The sequence below is a fragment of the Schistocerca piceifrons genome, chromosome 2 (assembly GCF_021461385.2).
Source record: "Schistocerca piceifrons isolate TAMUIC-IGC-003096 chromosome 2, iqSchPice1.1, whole genome shotgun sequence".
In the NCBI taxonomy this organism is placed as follows: domain Eukaryota; kingdom Metazoa; phylum Arthropoda; class Insecta; order Orthoptera; family Acrididae; genus Schistocerca; species Schistocerca piceifrons.
The window spans coordinates 171,400,155-171,427,003 of NC_060139.1; positions in this window are offsets into that span (position 1 = coordinate 171,400,155).

A 26,849-nucleotide genomic window follows, 5' to 3' on the forward strand; every position below is an offset into this window, starting at 1 on the left:
TTCAAATCTCACTGCAGTTAGCCGCAATTTTGAGTGCCAGAGTTTAGTTTAAATGTATTCAGATTTCAGAATAAAACGGTTGCCAGCTATACAGGGTGTTACAAAAAGGTACGGCCAAACTTTCAGGAAACATTCCTCACACACAGATAAAGAAAAGATGTTATGTGGACATGTGTCCGGAAACGCTTTATTTCCATGTTAGAGCTGATTTTAGTTTCGTTAGTATGTACTGTACTTCCTCGATTCACCGCCATGATTTCATACGGGATTCTCTACCTGTGCTGCTAGAACATGTGCCTTTACAAGTACGACACAACATGTGGTTCATGCACGATGGAGCTCCTGCACATTTCACTCGAAGTGTTCGTACGCTTCTCAACAACAGATTCGGTGAACGATGGATTGACAGAGGCGGACCAATTCCATGACCTCCACGCTCTCCTGACCTCAACCCTCTTGACTTTCATTTATGGGGGCATTTGAAAACTCTTGTCTATGCAACCCCGGTACCAAATGTAGAGACTCTTCGTGCTCGTATTGTGGACGGCTGTGATACAATACGCCATTCTCCAGGGCTGCATCAGCGGATTCCATGCGACGGGGGGTGGATGCATGTATCCTCGCTAACGGAGGATATTTTGAACATTTGAAGTCACGCTGCGTGTTTCCATTCCATGATTAATGTGATTTGAAGAGAAGTAATAAACATACTATAATGTTTCCATGAACCATGGACCTTGCCGTTGGTGCGGAGGCTTGCGTGCCTCAGTGATACAGATGGCCGTACCGTAGGTGCAAGCACAACGGAGGGGTATCTGTTGAGAGGCCAGACAAACATGTGATTCCTGAAGAGGGGCAGCAGCCTTTTCAGTAGTTGCAGTGGCAACGGTCAGGATGATTGACTGATCTGGCCTTGTAACATTAACCAAAACGGCCTTGCTGTGCTGGTACTGCGAACGGCTGAAGGCAAGGGTAAAGTACAGCCGTGATTTTTCCCGAGGACATACAGCTTTACTGTATGATTAAATGATGATGGCGTCCTCTCGGGTAAAATATTCCGGAGGTAAAATAATCCCCCATTCCGATCTCCGGGCGGGGACTACCCAAGAGGACGTCGTTATCAGGAGAAAGAAAACTGGCGTTCTAAGGATCGGAGCGTAGAATATCAGATCCCTTAATCGGGCAGGTAGGTTAGGAAATTTAAAAAGGGAAATGGATAGGTTAAAGTTAGACATAGTGGGAGTTAGTGAAGTTCGGTGGCAGGAGGAACAAGACTTTTGGTCAGGTGATTACAGGGTTATAAATACAAAATCAAATAGAGGTAATGCAGGGGTAGGTTTAATAATGAATAAAAAATAGGAGTGCGGGTTAGCTACTACAAACAGCATAGTGAACGCATTATTGTGGCCAAGATAGACACGAAGCCCATGCCTACTACAGTAGTACAAGTTTATATGCCAACTAGCTCTGCAGATGATGAGGAAATTGATGAAATGTATGACGAGATAAAATAAATTATTCAGGTAGTGAAGGGAGACGAAAATATAATAGTCATGGGTGACTGGAATTCGTCAGTAGGAAAAGAGAGAGAAGGAAACATAGTAGGCGAATATGGATTGGGGGGAAGAAATGAAAGAGGAGGCCGCCTTGTAGAATTTTGCACAGAGCATAACTTAATCATAGCTAACACTTGGTTCAAGAATCATAAAAGAAGGTTGTATACCTGGAAGTATCCTGAAGATACTAAAAGGTATCAGATAGATTATATAATGGTAAGACAGAGATATAGGAACCAGGTTTTAAACTGTAAGACATTTCCAGGGGCAGATGTGGATTCTGACAACAATCTATTGGTTATGAACTGCAGATTGAAACTGAAGAAACTGAAAAAAGGTGTGAATTTAATGAGATGGGACCTGGATAAACTGATAGAACCAGAGGGTGTACAGAGTTAAAGGGAGAGCGTAAGGGAACAATTGACAGGAATGGGGGAAAGAAATACAGTATAGGAAGAATGGGTAGCTCTGAGGGATCAAGTAGTGAAGGCAGCAGACGATCAAGTAGGTAAAAAGACGAGGGCTAATAGAAATCCTTGGGTAACAGAAGAAATATTGAATTTAATTGATGAAAGGAGAAAATATAAAAATGCAATGAATGAAGCAGGGAAAAAGGAATACAAACGTCTCAAAAATGAGATCGACAGGAAGTGCAAAATGATTAAGCAGGGATGGCTAGAGGACAAATGTAAGGATGTAGAGGCTTGTCTCACTAGGGGTAAGATAGATACTCCCTACAGGAAAATTAAAGAGACCTTTGGAGAGAAGAGAACCACTTGTATGAATATCAAGAGCTCAGATGGCAACCCAGTTCTAAGCAAACAAGGGAAAGCAGAAAGGTGGAAGGAGTATATAGAGGGTTTATACAAGGGCGATGTACTTGTGGACAATATTATGGAAATGGAAGAGGATGTAGATGAAGATGAAATGGGAGATATGATACTGCGTGAAGAGTTTGACGGAGCACTGAAAGACCTGAGTCGAAACAAGGCCCCGGGAGTAGACAACATTCCATTAGAACTACTGGTGGCATTGGGAGTGCCAGTCATGACAAAACTCTACCATCTGGTGAGCAAGATGTATGAGACAGGCGAAATACCCTCAGACTTCAAGAAGAATATAGTAATTCCAATCCCAAAGCAAGCAGGTGTTGACAGATGTGAAAATTACCGAACTATCGGTTTAATAAGTCACAGCTGCAAAATACTAACGCGAATTCTTTACAGACGAATGGAAAAACTGGTAGAAGCGGACCTCGGGGAAGGTCAGTTTGGATTCCGTAGAAGTGTTGGAACACGTGAGGCAATACTAACCTTACGACTCATCTTAGAAGAAAGATTAATAAAAGGCAAACCTACGTTTCTAGCATTTGTAGACTTAGAGAAAGCTTTTGACAATGTTAACTGGAATACTCTCTTTCAAATTCTGATGGTGGCAGGGGTAAAATACAAGGAGCGAAAGGGTATTTACAATTTGTACAGAAACCAGATGGCAGTTATAAGAGTCGAGGGGCATGAAGGGGAAGCAGTGGTTGGGAAAGGGATGCGACAGTGTTGTAGCCTCTCCCCGATCTTATTCAATCTGTATATTGAGCAAGCAGTAAAGGAAACAAAAGAAAAATTCGGAGTAGGTATTAAAATTCAAGGAGAAGAAATAAAAACTTTGAGGTTCGCCGATGACATTGTAATTCTGTCAGAGACAGCAAAGGACTTGGAAGAACAGTTGAACGGAATGGACAGTGTCTTGAAAGGAGGATATAAGATGAACATCAACAAAAGCAAATCGAGGATTATGGAATGTAGTCAAATGAAATCGGGTGATGCTGAGGGAATTAGATTAGGAAATGAGACACTTAAAGCAGCAAAGGAGTTTTGCCATTTAGGGAGTAAAATAACTGATGATGGTCGAAGTAGAGAGGATATAAAATGTAGACTGGCAATGGCAAGGACATCGTTTCTGAAGAAGAGAAATTTGTTAACATCGAGTATAGATATAAGTGTCAGGAAGTCGTTTCTGAATGTATTTGTATGGAGTGTAAACATGTATGGAAGTGAAACATGGACGATAACTAGTTTGGAAAAGAAAAGAATAGAAGCTTTCGAAATTTGGTGCTACAGAAGAATGCTGAAGATAAGGCGGGTAGATCACGTAACTAATGAGGAGGTATTGAATAGAATTGGGAAGAAGAGAAGTTCGTGGCACAACTTGACTAGAAGAAGGGATCGGTTGGTAGGACATGTTTTGAGGCACCAAGGGATCACCAATTTTGTATTGGAGGGCAGCGTGGAGGGTAAAAATGGTAGAGGGAGACGAAGAGATGAATACACTAAGCAGATTCAGAAGGATGTAGGTTGCAGTAGGTACTGGGAGATGAAGAAGCTTGCACAGGATAGGGTAGCATGGAGAGCTACATGAAACCAGTCTCAGGACTGAAGACCACAACAACAACAACAACAATGTTTCTAAAAGTTACTGAGACACTGGTACGCATATGGCACGACTAAAAAATACTGCCTGGATGTTCCTTTGCGATGAGTTGCCTGTGGCGCAACACATGAGTAGTGCTTGTTATGAGATCCAATTTTAGCAATAGGGTGCTCTTAATTAGCGAACAGCTTGAAAAAATCTTGGACACTCACTGTTCTTCATTACTTCCAAAATCTTGTTGTTATCATATACTGTGCCCACATACTTGTTCACCGGTTTATAATTTGCTTGGCCACATATTACAACATTTTCGACGAAAAACACTCTGTCATTTGTCTGCCAAGGCATATGTCTGTTCCACACCATAGACGCTTCGCAGCTATTTCTTTGGCCTCAACTACATGCACTCGCACCGACGGTTTTATTTTTACACGAAAGACAGTGTCTTTACCTTATACAATATAAACTTCCCTGAAACGACCAGCGTGTTTACTGCAATAATTTGGCAGATATAGTTCTTTCTTATCTTATCAACATACATTACATTTTCATAAACGCTTATTACTGACGAAATTCATTAATAGGTATATTTACAAAAACTGATTACAAATTCGAGACTTCAAGTAGATGAAAAATATATGAGGAACGGGGTTGTAGTGTTACAACTACGGATAGGTAAAATTAGTCTCTTGAAGAAATATTCCAATATTCCATAACTCTACGACCCGGTTTGAGTTACCAAGGCTCATTTTCAGACGAAGCTATCAGAACTTTTAGGTTGCGATATTTAAAACGTCCTGCTGGGCCTTGTTACGAAAGAGTATGTGAATATAATGCACTGAGTTTTATTTATAATACAAATAATGTATTGAATTTATTTAGTTATGGAGAAGGCAATGATGCCTTTAATGCTAATGTCTCAATAAGCTTACCCACAGAGGAAACAGCTGCACACTATTACTGAATAATTCTTTTTACTTTTATATGATCGATTAGCCACATGTACCAGTTAGTCTCGCCATCTGTGACCTCAGCAAGCAACGTGATGCTCACCGTCTTTTTCGATGGCCGAAGTCCAATACTCAACGAATTCCTCAAACACGGAAGAACCATTAAAAGTGAAATGTATTGTGACACATTCAGTGGCGTGCTCAAGTCCATCAAGAGTAAACGGTCTGGGTTGTTCACGGAGGAAGTGAGATATAATGCGCGCTCAAACGTCTCCAAGGTCACACGAAGTGTAAGGGCCAAGCTAAAGTGGGAGCCGCTTGAGCCCCACAACCAGGAGATGCCCTGTGGCATCCATGTGTTTGTTCTGCTGAAAAAACATCAAAGGGAAATGCTTCAACTCAGACGACGAACTGAAGGACACAGTGGAGAAGTGGTTGCTGTCACAGGAACAGGGACTTGTTCAATTCCTGAAACAGTTGCTTAGCTGTGATCTGTCCTCTGGAGACAACTTTCTATTCACAGTAGTGTTTCGTACATTTTGTTTTGAACAGTCCTCAAATACATACAGGCAGGCGTATTCAAATACAGATCTATGTAAACAGACGAAGTACGGCGCTGCGGTCGGCTACGCCCATGTAAGCCAACAAGTGTCTGGCGCAGTTGTTAGATCGGTTACTGTCTGCTGCAATGGTAGTTTTCAAGATTGAAGTGAGTTTGAACGTGGTGTTATAGTCGGGGCACGACCGATGGGACACAGCATTTTCGAGATAGCGTTGAAGTGGAGATTTTCTCTGCGACCTTTTAAAGAGTGGACTGTGAATATCTGGAATTCGGTAAAACATAAAATCTCCGACGTCGCTGCGGCCGGAGAAAAGATCCTGTAAGAGCGGGACCAACGACGACTGAAGAGAATCGTTCAACGTGACGGAGATGCAGCTCTTCCGCAAATTGCTGCAGATTTCAGTGCTGTACCATCAACAAGTGTCAGCATGCGAACGATTCAACGAAATCTCATCGATATGGGCTTTCGGATCCAAAGGCCCACCAGTGTACCCTTGATGACTGCACGACACAAAGCTTTTCGCCTCGCCTGGGCCCATCAACACCAATAATGGACTGTTGATGACTGGAAACGCGTTGCCTGATCGGACGAGTATCGTTTCAGATTGTATCGATCGGATGGATGTGCACGAATATGGAGACAACCTCATCAATCCATGGACCCTGGATCTCAGCAGGGGACTGTTCAAGCTGGTGGAGGCTCTGTAATGGTGTGGGGCGTCTGCGGTTGGAGTGATATGGAACTCCTGATACATCTAGACACGACTCTGATAAGTGACACGTACGTAACCATCCTGCCTGATCACCTGCATCCATTCACGTCCATTGTGCATTTCGACGGACTTAGCAGTTTCAGCAGGATCCAACGTCCAGCAGGACCACACTTCCAGAAATGCTACAGCGTGGCTCCCGGAACACTCTTCTGAGTTTAGATACTTCCGTTGGCCACCATACTCCCCAGGTATGAACATTATTGCGCGTATCTGGGATGTCTTGCTACATGTTGTTCAGAAGAGATCTCAACCCCCTCGTACTCTTACGGATTTATGGAGAGCCCTGCGGGATTCATGGTGTCAGTTGCCTCCTGCACTACTTCAGATATTGGTTGAGTCCATGGCACGTCGTGTTGCGGCACTTCTGCTTGTCCGTGGGGGCCTTATACAATATTAGGCAGGTGTTCCAGGTTCTTTAGCTCTTCAGTGTATATAGTATCCGTAATTAGAGTTCCAGTTTCAAAACGCTATATAAGGAGAACCGCTGCTCAGAGTGACGTCACATCTGAGCAGCATGTTATAAACGCAAGGGAAACTTCAAAGGAAAAAACAACTAACGAAAATTTTACCAATAGATAGCGCTGTAAGCGTCTCAACGAAAATGGCGACAACTATAAACGACAAGTGAATCACAAAACGACGTCTTTGGATTGAGTTGTATATAACACCATTTGTACTTTTCAATGTGTACGACAGTATATAGTCGGCAGTCTACAGTTGTGCAATGCCCATCCACCACGGCAAGGTCATGCCACATCGGATTGGAGAAATCGGTTTTTAATTGTTGTGGGGCTACAAAAAGTATAAAAAGCAAAGTTAGGTCGGTTTCAAATTGCCGTGAGACTAGAGCAAGACACTTTCAACATGCTGTCTACTGTTTCCTGCCACAAGCTGGAATCGAGAAACAGCACTATCCACAGCAAGACTGGGTGTCTCGTTGGTCATGTTCAGAATGTGTTGCGCAATGCATGCCTTCAATTCTGTTACGATCGTAATTGGAGATCAGAATAGAAAATCTTTCAGATAACCCAACAACCAGAAGTCATTAGGATTAAGAGCAGGTGATATGTACGGCCAGAGTGCAGGGAAGCGATGGCTGATAATTCTAGCACTGGAAATGCCGTGTGGCTAGGGCCTCCTGGCGGGTAGACCGTTCTCCGGGTGCAAGTCTTTCGATTTGACGTCACTTCGGCGATTTGCGTGTCGATGGGGATGAAATGACAATGATAAGGACAACGCAACACCCAGTCCTTGAGCGGAGGAAATCTCCGACCCAGCCGGGAGTCGTACCTGGGCCGTTAGGTGTGACATATCGTCACGCTGACCACTCAGCTACCAGAGGCGGACATTCTAGCATTTCCGAAATGCCACAGGAGCTGCCGCTTCTCTGGCTGTGCAATATGTGGAGGTTCGCCATCTTGCAGAGAAAATGGTCCGACCCACACATCCTCGCTGTTGAAGGATAGGAATGACGTTGGTGCCCAAAAGAATTTCATTGTATTTACCAGTGACGGTACAGATAACAGGACCTACTGAACTCATCTCGAAAAATAAGGCCCTTCGGTAACGATGCTGTCAGCCACCACCATACAGTCACCTCTGCAGAATGAAGTGGAACCGGTTGAGGCAAGTGCGGATTTTCCATTGTCTACCTTTGGAGAAAAGAGAGCCACTTGTATGAATATCAAGAGCTCAGATGGAAACCCAGTTCTTAGCAAAGAAGGGAAAGCAGAATGGTGGAAGTAGTATATAGAGGGTCTATACAAGGGCGATGTACTTGAGGACAATATTATAGAAATGGAAGAGGATGTAGATGAAGATGATCTGGGAAATACGATATTGGGTGAAGAGTTTGACAGAGCACTGAAGACCTGAGTCGAAACAAGGCCCCGGGAGTAGACAACATTCCATTGGAACTAATGAAGGCCTTGGGAGAGCCAGTCCTGACAAAACTCTATCATCTGGTGAGCAAGATGTATGAGACCGGTGAAATACCTTCAGACTTCAAGAAGAATATAATAATTCCAACCCCAAAGAAAGCAGGTGTTGACAGATGTGAAAATTACCGAACTATCAGTTTAATAAGTCACAGCTGCAAAATACTAACGCGAATTCTTTACAGACGAATGGAAAACTGATAGAAGCCGACCTCGAGGAAGATCAATTTGGATTCCGTAGAAATGTTGGAACACGTGAGGCAATACTGACCCTACGACTTACCTTAGAAAATAGATTAAGGAAAGGCAAACCTACGTTTCTAGCATTTGTAGACTTAGAGAAAGCTTTCCACAATGTTGACTGGAATACTCTCTTTCAAATTCTGAAGGTGGCAGGGGAAAAATACAGTGAGCGAAAGGCTATTTACAATTTGTAAAGAAACCAGATGGCAGTTTTAAGAGTCGAGGGGCATGAAAGGGAAGCAGCGGTTGGGAAGGGAGTGAGACACGGTTGTAGCCTGTCCCCGATGTTATTCAATTTGTATATTGAGCAAGCAGTGAAGGAAACAAAAGAAAAATTCGGAGTAGGTATTAAAATCCATAGAGAAGAAATAAAAACTTTGAGGTTCGCCGATGACATTGTAATTCTGTCAGAGACAGCAAAGGACTTGGAAGAGCAGTTGAATGGAATGGACAGTGTCTTGAAAGGAGGATATAAGATGAACATCAACAAAAGCAAAACGAGGATAATGAAATGTAGTCGAATTAAGTCGGGTGATGCTAAGGGAATTAGATTAGGAAATGAGACAATTAAAGTAGTAAAGGAGTTTTGCTATTTGGGGAGCAAAATAACTGACGATGGTCGAAGTAGAGAGGATGTAGAATGTAGACTGGCAATGTCAAGGAAAGCGTTTCTGAAGAAGAGAAATTTGTTAACATCGAGTATACATTTAAGTGTTTCTGAAAGTATTTGTATAGAGTGAAGCCATGTATGAAAGTGAAATATGGACGATAAATAGTTTAGACAAGAAGAGAATAGAAGCTTTCTAAATGTAGTGCTACAGAAGAATGCTGAAGATTAGATGGGTAGATCACATAACTAATGAGGAGGTATTGAATAGGATTGGGAGAAGAGGAGTTTGTGGCACAACTTGACAAGAAGAAGGGACCGGTTGGTAGGACATGTTCTGAGGCATCAAGGGATCACAAATTTAGCAATGGAGTGCAGTGTGGAGGGTAAAAGTCGTAGAGGGCGACCAAGAGATGAATACACTAAACAGATTCAGATGGATGTAGGTTGCAGCAAGTACTAGGAGATGAAGAAGCTTGCACAGGATAGAGTAGCATGGAGCGCTGCATCAAACCAGTTTCAGGACTGAAGACAACAACAACAACAACAACAACATATTCTACAACAGTGCATATTGATCAGTCCTGGGAGATGGAAGTGGGCTTCGTCTGCCCACGAAATTTTCCGTGGCTGTTCATTTTCCACTTCCATGCGAGCAAGAAATTTCAGAGCGAACAATTTGTCTTGCTGTCAGATCAACAGGAGGTAGCTCCTCATCATGGGTGGTTTCTTATGGGTAGCAATGCAGATGTTTCGTAGGATCGTATATACCATGTTAGTAGGCATGTCCAACGTTCAGGCAATTCCCCGAGCACTGCGTGTTTGGGCACCATCGCCCCACGTCCCCTGCATATTGGACAGAAGTCGGATCAACTGCTTTCCCCTCTCTGCCGTATTTCACTTGAAAACAACATGTACTTTCGAATTTTCTCCAAACCCTTAGCAGACATCGGATCCATGCCACTTTTCATACGCAATAGTGTCTGGAAATTCTGCTAGGCTACTCGCACACAATCACCATTCTTCTATAAGATTGTTTCGAGCAGTGCACTATTCTTCATGCACACAGTCATGTTGCGTGTCTCGGACACAGACTGAGCAACAGTTGTGTGTCGCGCGTCTCTTGGAGTTTTATTCCCTATGTCGATAATATACTGTTAAAATTTTACATCTTCTTAGTAGTGATTCTCTTTCTACAACTTTTTGAAACTGGAACTTTCATCATGGACGACCTGTGTATGATAGGGATGCCAAATGGAGACTCCAATTTATCGATTCCGATTTATAATTCTGAGTCTTTTCGTCCGCCCCAGCTGACGCCTCGTGCCACTGACACGGTGGAATTCTGCTGACTCTTCTTGTCAGCTCGACTGGGCTACTTGACAAGATTACTACAGAAGCAGTACGGCTGAAGTCTTTCGAGATGCCGTCTGGCAGTCTGCAAGCGAAGCCATCTACATCTACAGGGTGAAAAGTATTTAAACCGACAAACTCTGGGAGGTTGTAGGGGACATCAAATGAAATATTTTTCCCTAATGTCATTTTATCCTATGAGGAGTATTTAAACCGGCATAGGAAGATTTCTCTGGCGGCAAATTAATTAAACCAACAAACACTTTTCCATTTTTTTTATGACCAAGAGACAACACATTAACACGACCCAATTTCAATTACAGTAGATTTTCAAAAATGCCGAATCATCGGTCCAAGAATCGACGCACATGACAACTGAAATGTGCCGGAGCCCCGTCATGTTGGAACCACATGCATTGCCTTGTAGGGAGCGGGAGGCTTTCCAGCAATTCTGCCAATACTCTGGCGAGGAAATTGTAATAGTGTCCGCCATTTAATGGCCTAGGTATCAGATACGGCCCAATTAAACAGTCCCCCAACAACACTGACCCACACATTAATGAAGAATCGCACTTGATGAGCGCGAGTAAATGTGGTTATCCTCACTCCAAACATGTGAAATGTGCATGTTGAAGACTCCATCACGCTTGAGCGTTGCTTCATCGGTAAACAACACAGTGGATGGAAATGTAGGTTGCATTTCACACTGTTCTAGGTACCACTGCGAAAACTGTGCTCTGGGTGGATAATAAACTGGTTCCAGGTCGTGGACACGCTGTAAGTGAAATGGACGTAACAATTGCTCTCGTTCGTACGTTCGTCTGATTCGTCCCCATGTTACGTGCAATTGCACAAGTGCCGATTGAAGGATCCCGCTCCACATGCTGCAAGATAGCTTCCTCAAATTGCAGCGTTCTTACGGTGCGATGGCGTCCCTGTCCAGGTAACCTGCTAAATGACCTGGTCTCACGCAGACGTTGGTACACAGCAGCAAAGGTCGTATGATGCGGGATACGGTGATTAGGATATTGTTGTTGATAAACCCGCTGTGCAGCTCTTCCGTTGCTACGTAGTACGCACCAACCATACCAGTGTACTCACTCCAGATGTATCGCTCCATTAGTAAACAGAGACAATGCACTACTACACCGGTGGACAGCAGTTGCCTACAACTGAAGATCGTATTACGGCCTCCACCGGTTTAAATACTCCTCATAGGAAAAAATGACATTAGGGAAAAATATTTGTTTTAATGTCCCCTACAACCTCCCAGAGTTTGTCGGTTTCAATACTTTTCACCCTGTATATTTATACTCCGCAAGCCACCCAACGGTGTGTGACGAAGGGCCATAGGGAGAGAGTATGCACCACCCTGTTACAGCATCCTCGAACCTGTTCCTGAAGACGACGGTGACCCGCTATTACCCATTGGAATACACCGTTCTGTTGGAAGTCACGTAGTCGAATGATAACGGCCATGGCCGGAAAGGTAGTAACTGGCATCTGGAAGAGTCTGCAGCGATTATCAGGAACATAGTTACCGCTTGGCTCTCTCACCCAGATATGGTAAGCACACCAGGCCGTACAGTTGTTGGGAACTCTCACTGTCCCCATTCTACCACTATTTACTACATCGGTTGATAAAAGCCTGAACATAAATGACATTTCCTATGGCCTGCAAGCTGATCGGAAGCTGTTTGATTCAAAAGAAGAAGCAAAATCAGTCACACTTAAGTATGACTGATGGCCTCGGTTAATCTTTATTCAAGTGACATAGAATTTACTGAACACCGAAATGGTATCCAGATATATTCGATTACTACATATTCATTTTATCAGTATCCAAACACATGAAGAAAACTAAACACGGCGATCGTCATCGTTCAAAAATAAGAAGAAATACATGGAGTATTAAAATGTCTCAGTTACAAGTAAAGCAAGTGTGCTGAGTCCGCAAGCTAGCGGGGAATACAGTGTAAAAATGGTTCAAATGGCTCTGAGCACAATGTGACTTAACATCTAAGGTCATCAGTCCCCTAGAACTTAGAAATACTTAAACCTAACTAGCCTATGAACATCACACACATCCATGCCCGAGGCAGGATTCGAACCTGCGATAGTAGCAGTCGCGCGGTTCCGGACAGAAGCCGCTAGAACCGCTCGGCCACCACGGCCGGCTGAACACAGTGTAAAAGAGGTGTTACTTCTACAGATCGCGACTGAGTCGCCTTTAAATGATGTGGCAGCAATACTTGCGTTACTCATGGTGTTAAAGAGAGATTAGACGTGCACCAGAAGTAGTAAGTGTACCGAGCAAGTAAGTGATGATGGTCGAAGTAGAAAGGATATAAAATGTAGACCGGCAACGGCAAGGAAAGCGTTTCTGAAGAAGAGAAATTTGTTAACATCGAGTATTGATTTAAGTGTCAGGAAGTCGTTTCTGAAAGTATTTGTATAGTGTGTAGCCATGTATGGAAGTGAAACATGGACGAGAAATAGTTTGGACAAGAAGAGAATACAAGCTTTCGAAACGCGGTCCTACAGAAGAATGCTGAAGATTAGATGGGTAGATCACATAACTAATGAGGAGGTACTGAATAGGATTGGGGAGAAGAGGAATTTGTGGCACAACTTGGCTAGAAGAAGGTTTTGTTTTTTGTTTTTTTTTGGGGGGGGGGGGAAGGAGACCAGACAGCGTGGTCATCGGTCTCATCGAATTAGGGAAGGATGGGGAAGGAAGTCGCCCGTGCCCTTCCAGAGGAACCATCCCGGCATTTGCCTGGAGTGATTTAGGGAAATCACGGAAACCTAAATTAGGATGGCCGGACGCGGGATTGAACCGTCGTCCTCCCGAATGCGAGTCCAGTGTCTAACCACTGCGCCACCTCGCTCGGTCTAGAAGAAGGGTTCCGTCGGCAGGACATGTTCTGAGGCATCAGGGGCTCACCAATTTAGTATTGGAGGGCAGCGTGGAGGGTAAAAATCGTAGAGAGAGGCCAAGAGATGAATACGCTAAGCAGATTCAGAAGGATGTAGGTTGCAGTATGTACTGGGAGATGAAGAAGCTTGCAAAGGATAGAGTAGCATGGAGAGCTGCAACAAACCAGTCTCAGGAGTGAAGACCACAACAACAACAACAACAACCGAGCAAGTCGACAAGCAATTCAATGGTGGCTCAAGGTTCACTGTAACAAACGTTGAGTCCCTAATTACGGAAAAATTGAAATGAAAAATTTAAAATAATGAGTACGACTATGAACGAACCTAACTAGATATAGCAATTTTCTCATTCACTTAGCGGGTTGTTCAGTAAGTTTTATTACAACAGCAAAACAACTTTAGATCAAGCACCATTATTTGTTTGATCTATTGCAGGGTTCCTAAATTTCACCCGATGTTAACCACAATTAACATGTAGCACTGGAACACTCACCATTCTGGCTGCCACCTAGGATCTCGCGCGAAGACCGCCTGCTCTCAGTCGATATCATGTAACAGTTCTGTCACTAAATGTAACTGGGTTTTCTCTTTTGTTGCTAGTCAATTGTCAGGATGAGCATTACTGCAAGGGGCATTTGATTCTAAAGCATTATGTCAGGGTGAAAATACTAAATAAATTAATTTTCCTCTCTTAACAACATGTGGGCAGGGTGGGTTCTTCCTTGGCTCGGGTATGAGGTAGAATGAAACAGCATTTTTACATAAGATAACTTTTATTGAATATTTGTACAACTGTTTCCTTACTCGATGTTCTGGCTCGGAGAGCGGCAGCTGTGTCGTTTGCGAAACCTTCTGCTGCAGCAGCGGCGGCGTCTGATACGCGTAACGGTGTGTATCTCGTGTCGCCGTCTCGCCCAGTTGACTAGAGACGCGCATCGTGCTGTGGCCCATTTAATTATTGATAGCGAAGTCGTGCATCGGATGGTGATATCTTGGATGTGGCGTCCCAGTGTTTCTCTTCACTAAGCGACCGCGTGTGTTGTGCGTCGGCCAGCGGAGCGGCGCGGCGGGGAAAGGCCAGTGTCCCGGACTCGAACAATGGACTCCCGCTTGCCAGTCTTCGGCTGTCAGATCTTCATCCCAGCTCACAGGTGACTGCTGATGTGAGGCCGTCTCCTTCCCGTCCTCACGAGTCACCCGGGTACGTAAAAATCAGACTTCAAATACCTTTTAACTTCTGTCTTCTGGCGCCGAGGCTGCTGCTTGCTATTCCATTACAGCGGCGGACTTGGTGCGTCTGTGTACGATGTAGTCTCTTCTTGCATGACGGTCTTCAGCACCGAAACTGACTGAAAACTACTGCTACTCTCTTCTCTTTTCTTCTTTCGTCTGCGGGCCCACTGCGGCCCGCGTATTTATTCACTTCAGTTTACTGGAGGTGGACGACTTCACGGTCATTACCTCTTCTGTCACGTTGAAAAGCTTCTCGAAGAATCTTCTTAACGTCGGTCATTGGCTCTTGGAATGTAGGAGAGGGCCTATGCTCACATGTGGCAACTGAGAAACACGTGAGCCGGTCGGGCGATGCCCTGAAGGCTGAATCGACAGCGTCAGCTTATGTGGAACTTGCTGACTTCACGGTCATTGTCTCTTCTGCTCTGTTGTTCTGCCTGCTGTTTGCCGTTATGTAACTCTCTAAACTAAACCTAGTTTTTCATTTATATTCTAATTTCCACTTCACTTTGGTTTCACTAATTTATTTACTTAAGGGCCACTCAACAATCAAAAAGAAAAACCCGCTGTTTTCGCCGTTCTTTGAATCAGAATCTTCTCTCTACCGCTCTCAGGAACAGGAAGTTCCCTCTGCTGATCTCCGCAACCGAATCTTCTCTCTCTCGATTACCATCCGGAACAGAATGTTCTTTCAACTCTTTTGTTTCTCTAATTCTGGTGACTGAACAAAATAATTCCGCCAAACCCCGTGTCGGTCAACTAGAGCTCGTGCTTATTTGTTTCACCTATAGGAATAGGGAAAATTTTCCGGAAACCCCCCCCCCTCACCCCTTCGCCTTATGAGTTCAGGAAGATTGACGCCACATATTGGCTGCCAATGTGGGCTCTAGTGTTGGCGTTAGCCTATGACACACGAAAATATTTGTTCCTACCCGTACCATCCTGAATATTTTTCGTAAGTGTCGCAACTCGTAATCTGGCAGAAAACCAAAAGAAATTCTGGTTATACATAAAGCACACTAGTGGCAAGACGCAATCAATACTTTCATTGCATGATAACAAGGGTGAAGTCACTGATGACAGTGCCACTTCACTGAAGAATACGAAGTAAATATTCCTGAATTCCAATCAAGAGCCACTGCCAATATGAGAAACATATTAGAAAAGCAGCTTAAACCACTTTATAAAGGCAAAGTCTCTGGCCCAGATTCTGTACCAGTTAGGTTTCTTTCAGAGTATGCTGATAGAATAGCTCCATATTTAGCTATTATATGCTACAACTCGCTCACAGAAAGATCCGTACCTAAAGACTGGAAAATTGCTCAAGTCACACCAATACCTAAAAAGAGAAGTAGGAGTAGTCCGTTGAATTACAGGCCCATATCACTAACGTCGATCTGCAGTAGGGTTTTCGAACATATACTGTGTTCAAACATTACGAATTACCTCGAAGAAAACGATTTGTTGACACACAGTCAACACGGATTCAGAAAATATCGTTCTTGTGAAACAAAACTAGCTCTCTATACCCATGAAGGAATGAGTGCTCTTGGAAGGAGATGTCAACTGATTCCATATTTTCAGATTTCCAGAAGGCTTCCGACACCGTTCCTCACAAGCGTCTTCAAACTGCGAGCCTATGGAATACCACCTCACTTGTGCGACTGGATTCGTCATTTCCTTCCAGAAAGGTCACTAGTAATAGACGGAAAGTCTTCGAGTAAAATAGGAATAACATTCGGCGTTCCCCAAGGAGGTCTTATAGGCTCTCTATTGTTCCTGATCTATATTAACGGTGTAGGAGACAATCTGAGCAGCCCTCTTAGATTGTTTGCAGATGATGCTGTCATTTACCTTCTTGTTAAGTCATCAGATGACCAAAATATATTGCAGAATCGTTTAGATAAGACATCTGTATGGTGCGAAAAGTGGCAATTGACCCTAAATAAAGAAAAGTGTGAAGTTATTCACATGATTACTAAAAGAAATCCGCTAAATTTCCATTACGCGATAAGTCACACACATCTGAAGGCTGTAAATGTGACTAAATACTTAGGGATTACAATCACAAATAACCTAAATTGGAGCGATCAAATAGATGATGTTGTGAGTAGAGCAAACTAAAGACTGCGATTCATTGGCAGAACACTTAGAAGGTGCAAAGGTCTACTGAAGAGATTGCTTACACCAAGATTGTCCGCCATATTCTGGAGTACTGCTGCGCTGTGTGGGACCCGCATCAGGTGGAACTGACGGATGACGTTGAAAAAGTACGAAGAAGGGCAGGTTGTTTTGTATTATCGCGAAATAGTGGAGATGGTGCTACAGACATCATACGTGAATTAGAGTGGCAAATACAGGATTTGGGGTGGAGATCATTAAAACAAAGGCGGTTTTCGTTCCGACGGGATCTTCTATTGAAATTTTAATCACCAGTTTACTCCTCCGATTGCGAAAACATTCTGTTGGGACTCACCTACATAGGGGGGAAAGATTATCACTATAAAATAAGAGGAATCAGGGCTCGCGCAGAAAAAATTAAGAGCTCCTTTCCCGCTCGCTGTTCGAGAGTGCAACGGTAGAGAGGCAGCTTGAAGGTGGTTCATTGAACCGTCTGCCAGGCACTTTATTGCGAACAGCGGAGTAATCACGTAGATGTAGATGTAGAATGAGTTACGAAAAGTTGCTGTGTTGTCAAAGCGACCCAAAGAAGGCCTCCGTTTCTAATACGCACTCGTCTTCCGTGTGAAACTCGGTCATCCGAGTTTTATCTGAAACGTATGAAGAACTATTATTTCAGTAAGATCTGACTTGCTTTTTCCTCGATCTGTTAAGAGGAGAATAAAATGGTCTACCTAAATTCTATTAAAAGAAGCTAATTATGAGGGTGACCGCAATTGTTTCTGCTCTGTTCACATTGAAACTACTGGTGGAAATTTAACTGACATTTAATAGCAGCAGGCGGATGTCTCGATAGAAGTGAAAGTGATGAGACACACTCCAACATCTTCCCATGTTCCTTTTATTAATCTACCTGTTTGTCGTTCGTTATCAGTTTGGATTCTCACATTAGTGGGATGAAGAAGGAAGATAGGACTTTGGACCCCGATTATAATGAATAAACATGTAAACTTAAGCAAAGTAATGGCACACTTTTTTCCGAGAGTGTACTTATATTTACGAACATTTAGCAAGTGCCAAAATCTAATGGAGAGTTTACAAAAGTAAAAAGGTGTGAGATCTCTCTCAGTTCCTAAAAACTCACGAACGCAGATACACACATACACACACACACACACACACACACACACACACACACACACACACACACGTACGCACGCACGCACACACACACACACACACACACACACACACACACACACATACACACCTTTCAAAGTGTATAAACGCATTAAAGAAAAAAAGTATGGATACGTACAATCGAATATTCCGTCAAAGCATTGGTCTGCACAGTTAAAGGGAATAAAAAGAATTTTAAGTTCCATAAGCAGCATGAGATTCAACCCTAGCCAAACCAACGAATTTTCATAACGCCCATTACCAAAGGAGAAGCCAGCTGTACAAAAATGAAAATGAGTTCATTAACTGTTGCCGACTTATATTAGCAACATAGTTTTTAAACAGGTACTGATTTGTTAGTAGCGTACAGAACATGAAACTACCTTTTGGGACACTCTTAACAACTTCAACACACTTTCAGTAACGTGTAATACCATGGAGGAAGAATGTACTTTATGCTCACCCCAGAAGAATTTTAAAGATGCGGATTTCCTTGATTCTTAGTGACTCTTACTCACAACGTACATTTTAAAGAGGTACTGATGTGCAAGAAAGGTCCCGAAATATTGAATATGGCGTTCAATGGGGAAAGCTGCATCTAATACTGAGACTTAAATTTTTCGGTTAAATTTAAATGAAAAATTTAAAACAGTTGTGGAATCAGGTACAAGATTTTATTAGAAACAATAATTTTTGGGAAATATACAATAACTTACTACAATATTTTCAAAAGGTGGCCGTGCAGTATTCTCCTTCCTCCATTTGTAATGCGAGGGTTAACCACCTATGACCCCCCAGATATCCTCACGGAAATTACAAGTAAAACAGTCCCTGCTCTGAATGTGATAGAGTAAGAGCAGCAGATATGAATCGCTTTTTCTTCGCTGTATGCGAAACTGACAATTTTTTTTAAGCAATTGAGTTGATACTATCAACAATTACTCACTAATACGAAAATACCTCTTTATACATTAATGTTCGAAATAATTACTAAATTTTTGAGTATCCTATGAAGTCTTAGATGATTTCTAAGCCCGAGGTGGTTACTTGGTCTGGCAGGCTAAGGAAAACACGTAAAAGTTTGATAATATGGTCTTACATTTAAAAAAAAATGCTAAAAGAATGTTCGTTTTTTAAATGTTTTTCTCTACGTTTGACAGTAAAATCACATTCATACTAGATGTTTTGAGTCTGCAGTAAGTACACAGGACACATAAGCAGATCGCGAACACGCTGATTGTGGGTTTCGCAGCTGCAAAGAGAAGACGCTTTTTCCACCCGCATGGCAAGAGATCACATAATTATGATATCGACTGCGGGCGTAATTCCATGCACGCGAGCATAGTTCCGTTTTTGGTTATGCATTCAGCACTCCAACTACACGAGTATCTAGGCACCACGTAATGTTATTTGAAATGTAAGCTCATCAAATACGTCACTTCCTTTTTTTACATTTTGTGAATTAGGGCATATTATTTTGATTGGTCATATTAAGTGTGACCATTGAAGGTAAAAGCAGAAATGAGCACCTAACTACAATCAGTCAGTTCGCTGATAAATTCTAAAAGTTTTAGCGCAAATTCCAGCGGACGACGTAACGCAGTCGTTCAGGCACCACTGTCATTACGTGTGAACCACTGTATCATGCATATTGTTTTGTCATTTACGTTTTACGTTTATCGTGAAGCATTCAGTGAATTGCGGCTAAGTATCGTTAGAGGGACGCATACGTGGGCTGGTGATAACGTTTTTGAATAGTATTCGAAACGTTCTGAGTCCCAGGTTCAAAGCTGGCTCCTGCTTAAATTTTGATTAATAATCAGAATTAGTTGCTGATGACTTCCGGCATAAGAAGTGACACTCATTTTGCCAAAGGCCTTGTCGAAGGGGGCGGAGGAGCGGACGGAGATTCAGGGCACACTCGTGCCTTTGGGGATGGGGAGCTGCCCCCAAAGGCGGGAGTTTCAGCAATGGTCAAGGGCATGAAGATGCAAAGGTAATGGAAATTACTGCATTAAAGACACATAACGTGCATCTGCAGGACATGTGGCCTGTAACTGAAAAACTGTGATGATGATTTCTACATTGCCAAAAGATTTCGGAATAGTCACCCAATTGTATCTCAGGGAGGGGACCATGAGAAGGAGATTGTATAACCAAAGAAAGTATAACGTTCTACGAGTCGGGGCGTGGAATGTCAGAAACCTGAACGCGGTAGGGAAGGTATAAATTGTGAAAAAGAAAAGGCAAAGGCTAGCTCTAGATATAGTATTGGTTAGTGAAATGAAGTGGAGAGAAGATAAGGATTTCTGGTTAGTTGAGTATAGGGTAATATCAACAACAGCAGAAATTAGTATAACCAGACTAGGATTCGTTATGAATAGGATGGTCGAGCCGAGAGAGTAGTACAGTGAAGAGTTCAGTGATAGGATCGTTCTTACCAGAATTGACAGCAAACCAGCACTAACAACAATAGTTCAGGTATACATGCCGATGTTGCAAGCTGAAGATGAAATGAAGAGACATGGAAAGTATATGAAGATATTGAAAGGCTAATAAAGTACGTAAAGGGAGATGAAAATCTAAAAGTAATGGGGAACTGGAATATAATTGCAGGTGAAGGAGTAGAAGGAAACGTTGTAGGGGAATATGGGTTTGGGATAAGGAATGAGAGAGGAGAAAGCGTAACTAAGTTCTGTAATAAATTTCAGATATTAGTAGTGAATACTCTGTTCAAGAATCACAAGAGGCAGAGCTACGCTAGGAAACCGCCAAGTGATACGGGAAGATTTCAATTAGATTACATCATGGTCAGACAGCAGTTCAGAAATCAGATATTGTATTGTAAGGCATGCCCAGATATTTACTAAGGTCACAACGTAGTAGTGATGAAGAGTAGGCTGCAGTTTAAGAGATTAAACAGGAAGAATCAATACGAAAAGAAGTGGGATACGGAAGTACTAAGGTATAACGAGATACGCTTCAAGTTCTCTAAGGCTATAGATACAGCAATAAGAAATAGCTCAGTAGGCGGTACATTTAAAGAGAAATGGACATTTATAATCAGGGTAACCACGGAAGTGGGAAAAAAAGCATCGGTATAAAGAAGGGCACTGCAGAGAAACTATGGGCAACAGAAGAAATACTTCAGTTGATTGATGGAAGAAGGAAGCACAACAATTTTCAGGGAAATTCACGAATTCATAAGTACAAGTCGCTGAGGAATGAAGTAAATAGGAAGTACAGGGAAGCTAAGACGAAATGGCTGCATGAAAAATGCGAAGAAATCGAAAAAGCAAAGATTGTAAGAAGGACTGAATCAGAGTATAGGAAAATAAAAACAATCTTCTGGGAAATTAAAAGCAAGGGTGGTAGCATTAAGAGTGCTAAATGCAGAGGTGAGACCGCGTAGGTGGAAAGAGTAAATAGAAAGTCTCCATGAGGGGAAAGTTTTGGCTGATGTGATAGAAGAAGAAACAGGAGTCGATTAAGGACATGTAGGGGATCTGGTATTGAATTAGAATTTAAGAGATCTTTGAAGGATTTAAAATCAAATAAGGCAGAAGGGATGAGTAATATTCCATCAGAATTTTCAGAATCATTGGGGAAAGTGGCAAGAAAATTACTATTCAATTTGGTGTGCCGAATGTAAGAGACTGGTGATAAACCATCTGACCTTTGGAAACATATCACCCACACAATTCCGAAGACTGCAAGAGCTGAGAAGTGCGAGAATTACCACACAATCACCTTAACAACCATGCGTTTAAGTTGCTGACAAGAATAATATACCGAAGAATGGAAAAGAAAATTGCGGATGTGTGAGCTGATGATCAGTTTGGCTTGAGGAAAGGTAAAGGCACCAGAGAGGCAATTCTGACATAGCTGTGGATAATGGAAGGAAGACTAAAGAAAAATCAAGACACGTTCATAGGATTTGTCGACCTGGAGAAAGCGTTACGCAGTGTAAAATGGTTCAAGATTTTCGAAATTTTGAGAAAAATAGGGGTAAGCTGTAGGGAGCGACGGGTAATATACAATAAGTACAAGAGCCCAGAAGGAATAAGAAGAGTGAACGACTGCAAACGAAGTGCTCCGATTACAAAGGGTGTAAGACAGGGATGCAGTTTTTCACCCCAACTCTTCATTCACTACATCGAAGAAGCAATGACAAATATAAAAGGAAGGTTCAGGCGTGGAACTGAAATTCAAGATGAAATCATATCAGTGATACGATTCGATGATGAAGTTGCTATCCTGAGTAAAAGTGAAAAAGAATTATATGATCTGCTGAATGGCATGCATATACTCCTGAGTACAGGATATGAATTAAAAGTAAATCGGAGAAAGACGAAAGTAATGAGTAGTGGCAAAAATGAGAACAACGAGAAACTTAACATCAGGATAATAACCAACGACAGACGGAGCAAGATGGACATCAAAACTAGACTAGCACTGGCAAAAAGGGCATTCCTGGCCAAGATAAGTCTACTACTACGAAACATAGGACTGTTGGAAAAGCAGAAAAGAAGAGAATAGAAGCTTCGGAAATGTGGTGTTACAGACGAATGTTGAAAATTAGATGGACTAGTAAGGTAAGGAATGAGGAACTTCTGCGCAGAATCGGACAGGTAATGGTAATGAATATGTGGAAAACACTCACAGGGAGAAGGGACAGGAGGAGAGGACATCTGTTATCGGTTAAGACATCAGGGAATAGCTTCCATGGTACTAGAGGGAGCTGTATTCGGCAAAAACTGTAGAGGAGTATAGAGATTGGAACACATTATCAAATAATTGAGGACCCTGGTTGCAATTGATATGACTTATGACTAAAAAAAAAGAACACACAAAAATCGTCACAACGCGGAAGAAATGAAACAAATATGAATGAAAAGGCCGCGTGCAGTATCGCGATTTGAAGGGATCTTGGTGCTCTATTGCTGTCTGACCTAGGAATATGGAGTAAGGGGTGTTTGGTTTAGCCCGTACCAGCGGCCATTGTATAGCCATTCGAACATTTGTCTTAATCTACTTACGTTTTAGTATACTAAGCAAGCTTTCAGCAGCAAACTGGAGGTGCGCATTGATAAATTCCTTTTGCAAAACATTTTAGTGCAGTAATTAATGTTCAGCTAATGACACAATTAGTATGTGGACCATTCGCCTTTTACGTACAAAACAAGTCACCCTCGTTAGGATTTAACGTGGAAAAACATCATTAAATCACTCCGGACTGGAGAGAGACCGATGGTTCCAGTTTAGTCCAGAAATGTATCAGATCTCGGTCTGAGTTTCAATAGTTTGAAAACGTCTTGCTTCGATTGGATTTTATGTGCATAAAACACATTTTCAGGTAAGTTTTTGAAGCGCGCCACTTGTACTTTAAACTTGTAAAAATCGGTTCATATTTTGTACGAAGACAGATAAATGGATAAAGGAAAAAAGTAATTTTTTATCCTATAATCTTTATCCGTTGTCGCGATATGATGGGATAAAGTTGAGTTAAATGTAGCACATAAAATTCTTTCTTACGTGAATCGGATGCGCAAGAACTATTTTAAATGAATCAAATAAATAAAAATGCATTCGTACGATAAAACTGAAACTCGTCTTCGGAAAACAAGCTTCATTCAAAATTTACCTGTGTTTCATTCTTGTGCGAATTGGTTCAAGTTTTATAAGAAGGAAGAAAATAGCATGTAATTAATGGTCGACCTGTCCTGCCAAAGCCTTAACCGTTGCCACGACATAACGGTATAAAGTTCCACGTTACATGCACGAAACATCCGGTTTCACGCGAATCGCAAGTGCTGAGATGTTTTAAAGTGATACAGACAACAGAAAAAATAAGATCATACGATAATTATAGGAAGCGTTTCCTAAAATGTTTTATCGTTGGGGGTTTCACGTGCGAAAAACCAGACGTCTGCACATGAAACTTTGTTTCGTAGAAATGTGTTGGATTTTAAGCGCTGCATTTGGATATAATTAAAATACGGGTTATTACTCATAATTATCGTTTTGTTGTTTGTACGTTAAGCACTTTGTTCACCAGTGGCTTAAATTTACGGAAAAATCTGTGGATGTACAAGCCAACGTGTGTACCACACCATAATTCTACCCAGTCCTGAACAAAATGATACAAGATTTGACCGAGCGTTATCCTATTTATAAAAAAAAAAAATGCTGTATTTCCTTCAAAAACTGTTATGCCACCTAGTAGAAAATTTCTTTTCGGTCATAATTTTCGTACGGGATTGGGAAGTTCAAACTATTTTGTCGTACTTAGATTGTTTCGCAGATCTTCTGTGTATTTCAGTCAACCATACTCGTACTTAATTCGGACTGGTTGTTGCAACATTTCGCGACAAAATTATTCACCTGAGTTTTTCTAGCAGTGGTTTCTTAATTTTTATTTATTATTACCGCATACATTAAATAAACAATGACATAAACATTAAGATAACAGAAAGTAACAAGGTGTATGCTTTTAAATATTTTATTATCTGTTGCGCAAATGTTTAGCTTGCGATATGGTAATATTTTAAGAAATTTTATGTGTGTAATATGGTCGAATCATAAGTTTATCGTCCGCAGCTCGTGGTCGCGCGGTAGCGTTCCCGCTTCGCGCGCCCGGGTTCCCGGGTTCGATTCCCGGCGGAGTCAGGGATTTTCTCTGCCTCGTGATGACTGGGTGTTGTGTGATGTCCTTAGGTTAGTTAGGTTTAAATAGTTCTAAGTTCTAGGGGACTGATGACCATAGATGTTAAGTCCCATAGTGCTCAGAGCCATTTGAACCATCATAAGTTTATCTACGTAATATAAACTATTTACATTAGTAATTGTCATGAACTTGGTACAGTATTTAATATTTCGTTCGCTATGGTATTAACGATTCCTGTTATTTTGTGCACTGCGTAACGTATTTATGGTTTTTCTCAAATACTTCGTATACAGTCTCATGCATGCCATATGAAAAAAATGTGTGTAACCATAAAATAAAAATTAAAAAATTAAAAATTGAACAAAATTTAAAATATAAAACAAAATAACCACAAACAAAAAATTTGAAGGGTATTTAAAAAATAAAACAAAGACCTCTCACGTGCATGTAATCTTGACGTGGTGTTGAGGTTTGTATGCTCTTAGGACTCAGTGGGCTACACTGGACTGGTTTAATCATACCAGGCAGATAACCGTAGAGGAGCCAAACTAACAAAGCCAAGCACTTCCAACATGGTTCGAAAGACAATGAAAAAGCTTATACCGGATTAGTCGTCTCCCGAGTTAACAAAAATCTATACCAGAATGAGATTTTCACTCTGCAGCGGAGTGTGCACTGATATGAAACTTCCTGGCAGATTAAAACTGTGTGCCGGACCGAGACTCGAACTCGGGACCTTTGCCTTTCGCGGGAAAGTGCTCTACTCTTCCTGTGTTCGAGTCTCGGTCCGGCACATAGTTTTAATATGCCAGGAAGTTCATATCAGCGCACACTCCGACTCCGCTGCAGAGTGAAAATCTTATTCTGGAGACACGCCACAGTTTGTGGCTAAGTCATGTTTCCGCAATAACCTTTCTTCCAGGAGTGCTAATTCTGCAAGGCTTTGCTGGAAAGCTTCTGTGAAGTTTGGAAGGTAGGAGACAAAGCACTGGCAGAAGTAAAGCTGTGAGAAGAGGGCGTGACTCGTGCTTGGGTACCTCGATGGTAGAGCTCTTGCCCGCCAAAGGGAAAGGGTTCGAGTCTCGGTCCGGCACACAGTTTTAATCTGCTAGGAAGTTTCAAAAATCTATATCGGCTGCAAAGCTGTGGCGGTCGAAAGTCAAATTACGGTAGAGTAAATGCTGGGAACCACAATGAAAAATACTCCTGTCACGTCTTTTTTCGCAATGTTTCCACTTCTGTTGACTTTACGTTCCAACAGCGAAACATGGCGGATGTTCGATGATGATTTAGGTAGTCATATCGTGGTATTCCATACTCCACATTGCTTACGTGTCCATTTTTGCTGATCGTGTTCATCCAGTGGTACAATATTGATCTCTCAATGGTGATACCGTGTTCCCAGATGACGGGGTTCCTTTTCAGCTAGTTCTCAGGGCCCAGGACTGGTTTTGCCAGCACTTCTTCTCTTACTTGATTCTCACAGTCAGCAAGTCTCATTAATATTGAGCCTATCTATTACTCTTTGGAGACAAGGGTGCATGGTCGCTATTCACATCCATTATCACTACCAGAACTTGCCACTTTGTGCAGGACAAAGCTACTTAGAAAGCCAGCACTGTATTAGGCAAGGTAATGTGTTGTGTCTTCCGTGTTTCTATATTTTTGCTCATCCCCTGTACTTTTACCAGTAACGCGGCATCTTCAAGCAAAGGACCGGATGTTCAAAAGAGATTCACCCTTAGTTCAGAATATCTTTAACATGTAAACTCAGAGTAGATTTACAGTTACGCATCGAGACTAACAGTCTACCTCGGCGGCAGTTGCAAGATGTCGGTTCATGTGGTTCCCTGCAGGGGTCTCCTGCACAGCTAACTGGCCCACTCACTCGTATATTATTCAACATGCATTCAGTCGAGATGCATACAACATCGTTGCAGGAACATATCGAAAATTTCATTTTTCAACAAGACGAAGTAACAATTAACTGGCGTTAATGAGATATTTCACATTTGTGGAAAATTACGGTCGCCAGTCCTATGGATAACATCTATAATAACTGAGAAAGAAAGTTTAATGCACACATAATTGGCACTACAAGCGTGGCAACTAAAGTTTGACACGTGTTGTGTGAAAACTGAATGTTTGTCAGAAGTAATAAATTTCGCTACATTCTGACCTACTTTAGCAAAAGAATTAATAAAACTGGAAAATTGGAAGTTAATTTAGTGACTGAAATTAATAGTGAACTTTGCTTCTGAAGCACTACGAAATTAAATAAAATAAGGTTAGTCTTGGGCT